Source organism: Mesoplodon mirus (genome assembly GCF_964341445.2).
Source record: "Mesoplodon mirus genome assembly, chromosome: 10".
NCBI lineage: Eukaryota > Metazoa > Chordata > Mammalia > Artiodactyla > Ziphiidae > Mesoplodon > Mesoplodon mirus.
The window spans coordinates 4709283-4722031 of record NC_138986.1 but is presented as its reverse complement, the minus strand read 5'-3'; positions in this window follow the sequence as shown (position 1 = coordinate 4722031).

Genomic DNA, 12749 nt, shown 5'->3' with positions numbered 1-12749 from the left:
ATGTCCTGCCTCTGTCCATCCATGGTTGCTCCCAAGAGAAGCAACACAGTAATTGCTTGTCTCTTGGCATTTCTTTTTTCTTTAATTTGTCCTTAATATTTTACAGCTTATTGGAAAATTCTTTAGCTACAGTGGTATTGTTGGACTCCTTTGGACCACGTTTCATCTGTATTTTTACTGTCATTTCAAATTTTAGTTAAGATAGAAAAGGAGCCAAACAAATATGTTTTCCAAACACACTCATCTAATTATCAAACTGTAACATTTCTCTTTAAAACTGTGTCTAGTTATTTTAGTCCCAGATTTTTTTCTTTTGTTTCCTTTGAAAATGTTCACGATATTTAATTACCTTCACTAATTCCTCAGTGCTTAGATTGTCACAGGCTTTATTTTGTATTTTTATAGAGTTCATCTTGCCCTTTTTTATGACTGATTTTCCATTTTCTTGGAGTTATTGAGTATAGCACATTGATTATTCAAAATCTTTTGAGCTCTATCACATTTATACTTTGTTCTAAATGACATTGTTAAAATTCATAAAATTGGTCTATATCAGGTCCTTACCGACAAATTGAAAAAAAAGAAAAAGTATCACTTCAGCATGTTCAGAACATTTGCAACCCTAGAGATTTTTTCGCAGCACAAAATGTGTTCAGGATCATAAGACAGCCTCAGAGGCACAAAGATTAAAACAACTGAATTATTTCCATTCACTCTACTCTTTAGAGTCATGAAATAAACCCAGAAATCACATGAAGAGTAAAATGATGAATTGAGAATTTGAATTTTTTTTCAGCTTCCCTCATCTAAGATGCTTATCGTTTGGAGGTGGCTTATTGTAAATTTTCATGTCTTTGGTGATTATGGATTACAACCAAAAAACAAAGTATAATATCTGGATCTTACTGGCCCAAACCAATTGTGTGAAATTATACTTTAGAGCCATGAGTATTTTTCTTCATGATACATCTTTCTTTTTACCCATATATTCAATGCTTGATAGGCCACATATTTAATCACAAAAGAACCATAAGAAATGCAAATGCTCTGAAGTTCATAAGGCCACATGAGAGCTTTATGGCTTGGGATCATGAGAAGAAATTTCATTTTTACTTGGCAGTAAAAGGTGAGAAGACAGAGGCCCCTATGGAAACACATGGAGATACCTTAGACCAACTCGTTGTTTGTGGTAAGTGGGCGGGGCTTGGTGAAGGCTTCTGGTGGTTCTTGACATTCTTCCTGCCCTGCGCCACCATCTATTACTCAGCATCCATGTCTCCCGGTCCTTCAGTCTGTAAAGGTTCTGGTCCATGAGAAATAATCACAGGCGAAAAAGGTGAAGTTATAAATCAGGCAAATGTAGGAGTAAGGCAGAAGAGGGGGGCAAAAAAAAAAAATTTGCAAGTTCATTGAAAATGCTTCAACCAAATTATGCCAGAACAATGCACAGATATAAATGTTTGGACCGTCTTTTTTCCTATTCCTAAATGGGGCTCTCAGGAAAAGCCTTGTGGAAATGACTGAGCAAGAGTGTATGGTTTGCTTTGGAAAAGTTATTTTTAAGATACTTAAAACTACTTTTTAAACATAAAATAGTTTTGCTGGTGGAATTTAACAAACATCAAGATGCTGTTTCAATATCTGTTTTAAACAAATTCTGATTTATGATAAAGAGAAGCAATTCCAGCGTGGAGCCAGATTCCTAAAGCAAATTAGTTTTGTGTTTTAAGCAAATTCCCTGGACTTGGAGTCTGGAGCTGCTGGGAGCCCTCAGTCTGCTGAACCTACCTGCTCTGGGCGGCCCCAAGAGTCAACTGTATGTACTTCTTCCCACCTCTGCATCCAGTGACCTCACACAGTGGCTTGAAATTAGCCACGGTGGGAGTATTTATACCACAGATATTGGCAAATGCTACAAATCACAGCTATATTCCCTGAGTTAGCTGTTAAGTACCTGCCAGCGTATCTGTTTCTAGCTGATATGTAGGACACTTTCTTAGAAAACTCTGTGATGGTCTGATACTGTGGAATAACTTGCTTTTAGGTCTTAGTTGCCACTAACTTTTCGACATAAACCCTAGAGAATCGGGTTTAGTCTCCCAACCCCCCCGCACATGGGGTCTGGGCCTGGGGAGTGCCGGCATGGGCTTCTGAGGAGCTCTGTGGCCCATCTCCTCCCTTCTTGGGGCTGTGTTATCCCACCCAGATCTTCACCTCTGGCTGCTAGAAATACCAGAGTGTGGTCTGAAGAGCTTGCTTGGCTGAGGAACGCCCAGAGCCCTGGAACGCTCTCCCCTGTGGTCACATTTCCCAGTGAAAGGTGAAAGGGAAAGGTTCCCTTGTGGGAAAATATTTATTATTTGCTTACATTATATTGTATTTTCCCCAAATCTGCCCTCTACACACAGTTTACAGGGTACGCCTTGCGCACATTGTAACAGTCACTTTCCTGGAGCAAAATAAAAAGTACATGAAAGTACAGAGTAAGTGGGAATGACATCTTTACATAACACTGACTTTTAATGAGATCAAAACACAGGATAAAAGTAATCATGTTCTCAGAATCATCTACACACGATGATGGGGAAATTAGAATGCAGTGCACTGGTTTCATATATGGTTTATTTATAGATATAGTTTTGGCATTTCAATAAAAGAATGGAAAAGGTTTGACTGGTTTACTGGTGAGATGTTTTGTGTATATGTGTGTGTGGGTATATTACATACAAACTCTCCTGAGGCTAGGGAGGGAATAAATTGTTCCACTCTTGCAAATCCCACAATTTATTAGCCACTTGCACCTGTCATGCTGCAGATTTCTTTCCCAGTGGGAATCAGTCCCCTTCCAAGCAGCCACCCTCTCCTGAGGCTAAAGCAAAAGTGCAATGTTTTGTGTGCCCGTTCAGTCTATTTGCATTTTTGACCTTCTTGTCCGGCTACTTTATTTGTCATCTTTCCAACCATTCTGGCTAAAGTGATACTGCTTTCCCTTTGAACCATATATTTTTATCTCTTTACAACCCAATTTATAAGTATTAAAAAAAATTTTTTAGGAGAGGTTATACAGGTAGATATGGGAAAAGGGGTTTAAGAGAAAGTAATCCAGATTATGGACGTGAACTTCACCAATATACACTTTGCCAAGACATGGTGCTTCCCTCCTTCGCGGAGATTTTCTTTGAAGAGTTACATTTGTCCTTCATCTCAGTAGGAGTAACTTATATCCATTCATTTTCTGTTTTTTTTTTAATTTATTTATTTAATTTATTTATTTTTGGCTGTGATGGGTCTTCGTTGCTGCGCGTGGGCTTTCTCTAGTTCCATCGAGCAGGGGCTACTCTTCTTTGCAGTGCACGTGCTTCTCATTGCGGTGGCTTCTCTTGTTGCGGAGCACGGGCTCTAGGCATTTGGGCTTCAGTAGTTGTGGCACATAGGCTCAGTAGTTGTGACTCACGGGCTCTAGGTGAGCAGGCTCAGTAGTTGTGGCACACAGGCTTAGTTGCTCCGCGGCATATGGGATCTTCCCGGACCAGGGATTGAACCCGTGTCCCCTGCATTGGCAGGTGGATTCTTAACCACTGTGCCACCAGGGAAATCCTGCCATTCATTTTCAATTGTACTTTCACATTTTGGTTTTTCTGCATTATTTTTGATAGAAAATTAGCATACATGAGTTGCTAACCACATAGGGAAATTTTAAGTCTTTTAAATTTTTTTCAGTATCAGTCATAACTTGATTATTAGTTTATAAAAATACTCCTTGGGTTTTATTTCTTCCCCTTTGGGCTCTCTTAGCTATATTTGAAAATGGACACATGATAAAGACTAATAATAAAATTCTGAGCACAGATTTCTCTCCTGGCAACATTCTTGAACCGTGATCATACTTTTGTAATGCTGTGTCCTAATAGCCCAGATGCCATTTCTAGCTTGTTGGTTGTTGAGCCCTCTTAACCTTGAACTGGCTTCGAGGCCTTCACGGTCAGCACTAGCAGACACAGCCCCCTGCTGGAAGTTCTGGGGACCAGATTTCCAATGGAAATGGGAGGGTCTCTCTCAAGATCTGGGAGACCAGGAAGCTGGAATAGTACTAATGTTGTGAAAAAATGGATGGCATGCTTTTGACTAACAGCATGAGTTAATATCTCAGTGAATTTTTTTCAACAGCTCTTTGTTCTTTTGAAAGTTTGGGTGATAAATGCAGAGTCTGATCTCTTTAAATCAGGGACTGTTTCTCAAATTAGTAATTCCTGAGAAATATTCTTTAGCTTGTTGATAGACATGTGGGAAAAAATGGTGTCCTATGATCAAGTAAGTTTTGAAAATGATGGATTAAATACAATCAAACATGATTCTTTGTTGCAGAACTTCTCAGAGCCTCTAATAAGAAAATATTTCAAAAAACACACGGAGTTTTCCCTAAAATTGTTGGGCCATGGACCTCTACATTGTAACATTTTTATTAATATTTTTGAAAGTGTTTCATAGAATATCAGTGTAGGAAATCTGTTGATGTTCCTCCCATTTTTTATAAGAGTTCTGTTTTGAAGAATATTTTATTTCAATTTCATTCTAATTTTTCCATAGTATATAAAGTTGAAGGCTATTTCTTATCAATATTTTTATTGTTGTTTTTAATGCTGACAGACCCGGTGCTTTACACTTAGTCAGTGATTTTTTCAAAAAAATTCATCTTGAGCTTAATTCATCTTGTGTCTTTGTTCAATGTTTGTGCAAGTCTTATCAATATCTTTGTTTAGGCCTAGGTTCATTTGTATTTTATGGAGATTATCTTTCCTTAGCTTCTATCTACGAGCTTTATTTTAACAATTGGCAGTTTTAAAAAGTAAGACTTAAGAGTTGTAGGCAAATAAAGTATTAATTATATATTGGAAAAAAACATACTGGTCTTATACAGGTATTATGAGAACAAACCCTTCTCGTAAAATCAAAAGGTGTTTGAAAAGGAAGGTTTTTTATTTTTCTTAGGATTCTATGGTTTTCTCTTAAAATCTTCTACTTTAAAAATATTCCTCTGGGATCATGTACAGATGCATATCATTTTCTAACTGTGATTGAGCAAGAGGGATACTTACTAGAAAACATAAAATCTCATGAGAATTTTTTAGTTTTGCAGGAGTTCCAGTTTGAAATATTTACAGGGCTCTAATTGTTCAGATTACATTTTAATAAACAAGTGTTCTATCGAATCCAGATTTTCTGTTTCTCGGAGGCTTGTTCCTAGCTATTGTGTCACCTAAAACACTCAAACCCAGTAAACAGTTCTTAGCACAGAATCCAAGTGCCCTTCTATTCTGATTAGCTTCTAAAAGAGAATGCCCCATGTTTCCCCCAGGGAATACGGGTCCACTGGCAGAGCTTCAGCCTTGTTCTCGGGAGGACTGCATCACGTGGATTCTCTTCTGTTTAATTTAGGCCACTGCAAAATGTGGCATAACATAGTCAGAATTATTAGGGTCATGCAGTGCTTACGGGATTGTTTCCATTCAGTACTTTGATTCTGTAAAGATTCTTGGCTTTAGGCAGAGAGCTGCTTTACTCAGGAGGAAGAGAAAATTAATTCTCCAGTTCTAAATCTTCCATCTCAATGCTGCATCCTAAAGTCGTTCATAAATTCTGCTCTAACCCTGCTGATTCTGGGTCAGACGACGCCGGCTCCAGCTTCCTCCTCAGGATATTTGGGCGGAGAGGAATGTACCGTCTGTCCTTCTGTGCCCGGAGGATTCCACCCGAAGCTCCCAAATGGGGCCGTCGGGACTTCCCAACGACTCCATGGAAACTCCTCCAGGGCTTTGCATCCTGACTCTTCAAAAAGTTTTCCTTCAGTGTGTTTCTCCTTTTAGAAAAATGCAATATACTAGCATTTGATTTAAATCAAATGCATTAACATTTATTAGATAATTGCTTCTTGCCAGTTCAGAAATATTCTTTACTCTGAAAATGTATTTGATTCCTTCAAATAGAAGGTCACTGTAAATGTGATGGATACGAGAAAGAACAGAAAATTCTTTTTAGGCCCACAGCTGCTGTGTGCACCGAGGCACCACTGGCCTCTCTGTGCTCTGTGTTCTCGTAAATGCAAGGCATCATCCCACAATTACTTGAATGATGCCTGGTCCTCCTTACTCCTTCTAAGTAGAGTTCCCAGGCAAAAACCAGAATACCTGGCAATACTTGGGACATACGTATACCAAAAAATTACTCAAACTATCTGAAATTTGAACTTAACTAGCGTCTTATTTCAATCTGCTAAATCTAGCCACCCTAATTCCAAATTACTTAGAATCTTAAAAGACAGGGCACTGGATTTTCTAAAAATGACTTTTATTTTGAGACAAGGAAAATAAGCAGTTCTTTTTGTAGGTAACCAACCTAATTCTTCTCACTGTCACACTGTAGTTGGTTCATACAACCCGACAGATGCCTGGGTCTTTCTCTGCAGGATGGCACTGATGCTGTCAGCGGTTCTCCACCATGGCCTCTTAAAGCCTAACCTCTCAGCTGTCACATGAGGGTCTAGTGACCCGGGAACAGGACATCTCGTTCCAGGGGACGAGGACTCCTCACCCTGGGGGCTCCGGCTCCCTGCCCTGGCCTCTCCCAGGCCCTCCTCCTGCAGGAAGCCTCCCAAGCATGCTGCCCACACCCTCCTCCCTGCCCTGTGCTCTCCAAAGCCCCAGGTGTGCTCTGCTGACTGTGCATTCAGGGCACTCACTCACTGCTGTGACTCACTTTTGTGCTCTCACCTTCCCAACCTTGCAAAGACCTTGGAAGCACGGTTTATTTTATTATTATTATTTTTTTTTTTTTTTTGCGGTACGCAGGCCTCTCACTGTTGTGGCCTCTCCCGGTGCGGAGCACAGGCTCCGGACACGCAGGCTCAGTGGCCATGGCTCACGGGCCCAGACGCTCCATGGCATGTGGGATCTTCCCGGACCTGGGCACGAACCCGTGTCCCCTGCATCGGCAGGCAGACTCTCAACCACTGCACCACCAGGGAAGCCCGGAAGCATGGTTTTGACTTTTTCTGGAATTCCCCCATATTGTGCACTTAGCAAGTGTTTAGTAAATGCTTCCTGAATGAATATAAATGTCATCCCTACAGAAGTTCAAGTCACACACTCAAGAGATTTAGCCTACAATCTGAATAACATGTTCAAAACCCCACTTTTCCGTAAAATAACAGATCTTACCAATGGCTCTTGTAATAATTCTTGGGGAAGGGAGGGGGGGTGGATATTTATCAGCTTCTTTTAATACCGAAAAGATAATCCCCACAGCCTAAGCTTCATCTTGGCAATTATGTCAGTTCTTTGTTGTTCTGCTTTAGATTCTGTTTCCTCTGTTCTCAGTGAATGTCAGGAACTGAGCTCAATCTTCTACTTCTTTTGGTCCAAACTCTCTCTCTCTCTGTCTCTCTCTCTCTCCCCCTTCTCTCTCTCTCTCTTTCTCTCTCCCTCCCTCTCTCCCTCTCTCTCTCCCTCTCTCTCTCTCCCTCCTCTTTCTCTCTCCCTCCTCTTTCTCTCTCTCTCTCCCTTCACTCTCTCTCCCTTCACTCTCTCTCTCTCTCTCCCCCCTCACCTCGCCCTACGAGTATTAAAGGCTTTGCCTCAAGAGGCCCTTGTGTTTGCTACTGTTTCTCCCTCCATTTAATCAAAACACTTTCTGGTTCCTCTTTCTCCCTATCTTGGAAGAGAGGAGAGAATTCTGACTTTAGAGGCAGAAAGTCTGAGTTCAAACCCTGCCTCTTACTCATTCCAGGGCTAAACCGGATCCCAGCACCTTGTAGTGGTTTGGGATACAGAGGGGAGGGCTTGTGAGGATGAGTAAAGGGGTAGCGTCTGACCCTCATCAGACACTCAAGAGCCCAGTGCATAAATAAGTGAGTCAGCCCTTTGAGTGTTTTTCTTCTTTGCTTTTTAGAGACCGAAACACGGCACACTTCAAGACCCTCCAGTGCCGTTCACTAATTAGCCCAGGAGGGGGTTTTCTGTTGATTATCCCTCTATCACCTCCTTTTCCAGGGCTCATCTGAGGTCCATCTCATCAGCATAAATGTTTGGTTTCCCCAGCCTGCTCAGAGCTGGGGTATGGCTAATAAAATTGAGTCGCTGGTGGTCTCTTCTGTGGCGTGTTTGAGGAAAGTCTGTATTTTGGGTAACCAGGTGCATCAATAAATAACATGAGACTTTCTTACAGTCGAGTTTCAGTTTTGGAGGAGGTGTATACATCTTGTCCCAAACGCTCACCTTAGATGCTGTGAAGTCACTTTGTTTTCACTGGAGAGGAGAGGACGGGAGAAATGATGCTAAAAGTTCTTGCTGCTGGTACTTTCTTTGCTCTGACAAATTTTTTAAATGTTAGAGCTGGTGTTTCTTAAGCACCAAGAAATTGTCTTAAAAATTTAGAAAAAGGGATGGTTACTTTTTCTTTTTAAACTGTAGTAGACACAATGCACATTGTCTGAGAGCTGACACTGCTAATCCTCACGACCCCCCTCAGAGGGTAAGCTCCCCTTATGGCAGGGGATCCCCTCCAAGACCCCAGTGGATGCCTGAAACCGTGGCATGGATAGAAGATTCATTCCCCCTGTAGACCTTAGCAACCTCAGCATATGGTTTTGTTTCTTTCCTTATGAAGTAGAGAACTTTCACCTTTTCACTTAAAGGAAGCACTTTACAGTTTCTCTTTGGTGTATCCGAATGGCCAGAATCACTCCACTGGCACTTTGGGGCCATTATTAAGTAAATAGTGTCACCTGAACACCAGCACTGTGATACCTCAGCAGCCCATCTGATGACTGAGGGCTGCTGAGTGACTAACAAGGCATGATGGGCCGGACAGAGGGATGTCATGTCTTGGGTAGGATGGAGAGAACACGTTTCATCAGGCTCCTTAGAAAGGCACACAATTTAAAACCTACAAATTGCTTACTTTGGGAATGTTTTATTTAATATTTGCGGACTTCAGTTGACCCCTGGTAACTGAAACCGTAGAAATCAAAATTGTGGATGAGTGGGTAGAGATTGTACTTTCATTGTCCCCATTTTAGCGATGATGACTTCGAGGCTTAGGAACTATGTCAGTTATGGTTGCTGTATAACAAACCTCCCCAAACGTAGTTGCTTCAAACAGGGGCTGTTGATTGAGCCCATGATTCTGTGACCCAGCTGGGCAGCTCTGGGGAGGCCGTGCTCTGCAGTCTGGTCAGGGTGGCCTCCTGCACCTGTCCAGGGTGGAGACAGGGAGACCGGGCCTCATCCGCATCTTCTAGCAGCATGGCAGGAGGCTTACAGGGCAGCGAGAGAGGAAGTTTTTCACGTCTCAGCTGAGTCAACTCTTTTTTTTTTAAATTTTTTAATTTAATTTTATTTATTTTTTTATACAGCAGGTTCTTAGTAGTTATCTATTTTATACATATTAGTGTATATATGTCAATCCCAATCTCCCAATTCATCCTACCACCACCCCCATGCCCCCACTACTTTCCCCCATTGGTGTCACTCTTGTTACTGTATCATTGGCCACGGCCAAGCCCAGGGTCAGCGAGAGGGAGCACTAATCGAGGAGGTGGAGAAAGGGAGACAGGACCAACTGAGGGTCTCGACTACGATAGCCTAGCACAGAGAAGTTAAGTAATTTGACTGAAGTAACACAGCTCCCATGAGGAGGACCTGGGATTTGAACCCAGACATCTCCCTGGACCTGAGTCACAGGAGGGCAGAGCACAGACCTAGTGGTTCTACTTCCAGTTACTTGATTCTTATTCTCGCTCTCAGAAATGAAGGTGAAAAGCTAGCCTCCTGGTGTGAAAAGCAAATGCTCGGGTAATATATGCTGAAAGTTCAAGACCCTTGCTGTATCGTAGCTCACCTTGGCCGAATCAGCTTCCAGAAGCCCTGCATCTCCTGCTGGCTTGACTATTCAAGCGAGATCCCCCCCAGCTCGAGTTCATGGTGAATTTTCCTTTGCTTTGCTTTCCCTTCCCTTAAGCTCTCTCTCTGAAAACAGGATTGTGTGGCCCAAATGCAAAATCAAGTTTCTGAGTGCCCTGCCCGCCACCCTGACATTGCTGGCATGTCTCTGGATGTGTCCTCTCCGCTAACAAACTCGCCACCTTGACTTTGGTGTGGAAAATAGGCTCCCTTCCAGAGTGGCTTTGGAATTGTCGCAATGACCACACTGACGTCCCTGCCCTTGAAGGGTGGTGTGTGAAACCTACGTGCTGTGCACATCAGCTCCTTTCTAGAGGATGAGGCTGGGCATCTGATAGGTTACCTTAATCCCACCATTTCCCTCTCGCTGTCTGCATTTCCAAAATCTAATTACAGTGCACGTGACACCCTATGAGCAGCCAGAGCCAGAGATTCATGCAAAGTCACAGCAGGACAGCGAGCTCCGTGGAGCAGCTACAGGGCTCTGCACACAGTCTTCCAGGATGCGATGCTGATTCTGATCCTTCCATCATGGTTCTAACCCATGGGGGAACCATCTCTGTATCTGATTTCTCTCTCACCGGGCAGCGACACCTGTTCCTGTCCCTTCCAGTGGGGGACATCTTTCTGAATTTGACATTTTAACCTTGAATCTCAGCATCTATTTGGAGGGTTTCCCCTTCTGATAATACCCCACTTCGTTCTAGGTACCACTCCTCTGGAAGAAGGTACTGGAGCCTGCTAGGCGCTGTCAGCCTGTGAGGATAGGCTTAGCTGCTCTCCTGGGTGTGTTATGTCTGCCCAGATAAGAGATGTCATATGTCAGCATCTGACCCCACAGAGCTGTTTCCCTCAGATGTGGAGGCCTTGTCAGACCTTAGAAGAGTTTTGAAGACCAGCCGCTAAACCTATTAAAAATTCTTCACTGACTGAGATTTCAACACAAAAGCAATCCTCCCACCTGGCTGGGTCTTTTCTTCATCACTGGGGAGGGGGATTTGGTTTACAGGGAAAAATGTGAGAGGGGGCCTGTGAGAAAGTCAGGAGGGAGGGCAACTTCAGTTAAAAGCCAGGCTTCAAATCACAGGTGTGTAGAAGCTCTTGGAAAGCAGTAACCAACACTGCAAGCAGGGGCAAGCATCCCGAGTCTTTTGTTGGCAACTAGAATGGACTGCGGTTCTAGATGCAAGGTTTAGACTCCGAAAGCAGAACAGAAACTACAGGCGGCTCCCATAAAGCCAAGAAGTCCAGTGTATGTGGGTCTCATTGGGCCTCTCTCTCCCTGGCTGATGCTCAGGCACTCAGGGCTGCAGGTGGGCATTCCCTGTAGCCTCCAGGGTCACCTCGGTGGAGCCTGACCTGTGAGCTGTACAGGGAAACCAGTTTGGGGCTGATGGAAACCTGATCAGGGATTTTCGGAGCTGCCACGGCATCAGGAGAAACCCAAACCATAACTGCCTAAGCTGCCCGGTGGGCAGGGGCAGCAACGCACCCAGCCTGGGGTCCTGGGACCGGGAGTCCTGCAGCTTCCAGAAACCCCGCTCAGCCCTGGGGATGCACACCCTAGGGGTCGGCCGCAGGAACCCAGTGTCTCCCCATCCGCAAGGCCGTCTTCACAAAAGGCAGGGGGTCAGGGACTCTGTCACAGAAAGGATTGTAGTCCCCGACTGCAAATGACTGCACCAGAAGCACAGATCCATGGAGAGAGCTGTGTGGCCTGGGGATGGGGCCACGCAGGTAGAGGAGAGACTCTGGTCCAGAGAGCCCTTTGCTAGGACGGCCGTCTTCCCATGGAGGCCACAGCAGACACGCGGTGTCCCCCTCATCCACCAGTCCCAGCTTCATGGGGAGACCAGAGGTGAGGAGGGCTGATGGTGTCTTGGCACTCCCCTTAGCTTGCTGTCTCAAGTTCAGAGGCAACATTACAACTTATTGTGTAGAAAATGAGCATCCTCAAGAATTAATCCATGAGCATTCTGTATGATTGTAGCTGACCATGTAAATGAACGTGAATAGTAACAACAAAAGAGAGGGATCAGGGCTCCTTCTTGTCTGGATCTGAGATGCGGGCGACGGTGGTGTCGTGATGGTGGGACACTTATTCTTGGTGACAGTGTCAAAACCAGGGAGAAAACAGCTTGATTTCCAGGTTCCAGGTTGAGCCCGCCAGGCTAGCAGGAAACTATTGCTTTGTCAACAAAGCAAATATGATTCCAAAGTTGTCAAGAGAAAAGAAAGCCCAGGTCCTTTTATGTCACTTTTAATATAATGGTACTTTAATAACTCTGACATCTCTTTAGATCATTCTGGAATTTTAAGACTTCAATGTGGGGTCACTAAGCCACCTTTGGACATTTCTAAAAACACTCTTTAAGAGTAATATTTAGAGTTCGTGTGTGTGTGTATGCACATATGTGTGTGCATGTATTGTGTGCACATGTGTGAAGGTGTGTATGTGTATTCCTGTGTGTGCACATGCATGCATGCTTGTGTATGTGTGTGTATTTACTGCTTTGGATTATATGACTTTCAAACTGGCTGTTACAGGTGAGAAGGGTTTGTGTTCTATAAACACTACAGCAGCCATGAGTGGTTAATGTTTTCCTTCATCCAAATTGAAGTTTCCCCTCAGAAGTCTCAGGAGGAACTCAGATCATTTTTTACGACTGACCTAAAGGTATCCAGATTATTTTCAACTGAAAGGGCGTCCAAGATTTTCAAGTACCCCGTCACCCCTGAGGACCCAGTGCACAGATTAGCAGGGCAGGATTGCTGGGTAGGGCTGGAAGATGT